The following is a 2,084-nucleotide window of genomic DNA, read 5'->3' on the forward strand; positions in this document are numbered from 1 at the left end:
CAACAGCAGTATGGAAGTGTAAGCCGAATAAACCCTTTCCTCCCCAAGTTGCTTCTTGGTCATGATGTTTGTGCAGGAATAGAAACCTGGCAACAGCCAGTTATGCTCCTCCCCACAGTTACCTGGCAACAGCCAGGTAGGCCTGACCCACTATAAAGGGGCTGCTTGCCCCCTCCTCTTGCTCTATCTTGTTCCCCTCCTCTCTGTGTGCTCATGGTCAGCCTCTATTCTTCTCCTCTACTTCTTTCTCTCTGCCTTTCTCTGCCTCTACTACTCTCTTAATTCCCCTCCCCATTCCCTGAATAAACTCTATTCTATACTATACCATCAAGTGTCTGTTCCCTCAGAGGGAAGGGATGCCTCGACATGGGCCTCTAATGCATCTTGGCATACCTGGGTTTCTAACTGCGTCATGGTGCCTGCTTCTGCGATATCTGAGACTCATCAGAATAAGCAAGTGGGTGCTGTCTATTTCACTTAAATAATTATTTAAAAAATAAGTGCAGCACAGAAAACTCACTATCTCATTGTTTCTCTGCATGGTGCCAACATACACATGGACATTTGTGGCATTTTTTGTTTTGTTTTGCTTTGGTTTTTTGACAAGGAAGGCAAAACTATACAGTGGACAAAAGGAAATCATCTTCAACAAATGTTTCTGATCTAATGGCCTCAGTCATCTAGGATCCTCCACTCCATTTTTTTTCTAAAACTCATCAGGGTTTGCTGTGAAATGAATGTGTGTGCATGTGCATGTATTTATAAATATTGATATGCACAGGAGTATATATACATATATCCATACTATGAATATGTATTCACTACAGATTCTTTTTACAATAAACTTTGCTGACTTGATATGGCGTACATTGTATTTATACTAGAAAGATGTAAGTGTTTAGACTGATCCTTTGAATTCATCCATAGTATACTAAACACACCAATTTGTCCCAGTAGATAGCAAGTAGGATATTGCTTAGTAGAGCTTATGATGCCATCCCTATTTACTGCTTAACTTCAAGTAACAAGGAGTTCTGACTTGTGCAGAATTAATGTTTTCCTTCTTCTGCATTCTGTGCCTTACAAAACACTAAAGCTTACCTCAGACAGAGGTAATGCAGACTATGTTTCAGACTCTAAAACCAAGTATATGCATATGATCTAAGCCCTGTCTGTCTGTCCTGTAACTCACTCTATAGAACAGGCTGGCTTCAAACTCAGAGACCCCCCTGCCTCTGCCTCCCAAGTGCCGGGATTAAGACTGTGAGCTACCAGTGTTCTACAAGAATATATATATTTTTTGTTTTTGTTTTGTTTGTTTGTTTGTTTGTTTTTGGTTTTTCGAGACAGGGTTTCTCTGTGTAGTCCTGGATGTCTTGGAACTCGCTTTGTAGACCAGACTGGCCTTGATCTCAGAAATCCACCTGTCTCTGCCTCCCAAGTGCTGGGAATAAAGGCATGTGCCATCACTGCCTGGCACAATTTTTTTTAAAGATTCATTTTTTCATTCTTATTTTTACTTATGTGTGTGTGTTCTGCTGAATCCAGAATAGAGTATTGTATCCTCTGGAGTTGAAGTTATAAGAGGTTGTATGTCCCTCTTGTACCCTGGACCCCATGGTGCTAAGAACAGAGCTTGGGTCTAATGCTAGAACAGCATTTTCTCCTAACAACTCAGCCATTTCTCCGTCCCTACATCATGATGGTCATGGTGTGCAGATATGAACACTGATGTTTTCACTCAGCGGTTAGTGCTGAAGACTTGGCTCTAAGTGCTAATTTAAAATAGACTGCTGTGGGGGTACTTTCTGAACCAATAGTTAGTTTTTTTTTTTTTTCTTAACCCAAACAACAGAATTCAGAAGCATTGCTTAATGGCTATGTTCTACAATGCTCCCTCCAAGTTCCACTTGCACTCATACTGGGTTCTGTGTATATAACATTCATTTTGAAGATTTTCTTATAAGAAAAATGTCCTGCACTATCTGCTTCTGGTATGTGTGTGTGTATGTGTGTGTGTATACATGTGTGTGTGTATACGTGTGTGTGTGTGTGTGTGTGTGTACACGTGTGTGTGTGTGTGT

Source organism: Mus pahari, chromosome 12, assembly GCF_900095145.1.
Source record: "Mus pahari chromosome 12, PAHARI_EIJ_v1.1, whole genome shotgun sequence".
NCBI lineage: Eukaryota > Metazoa > Chordata > Mammalia > Rodentia > Muridae > Mus > Mus pahari.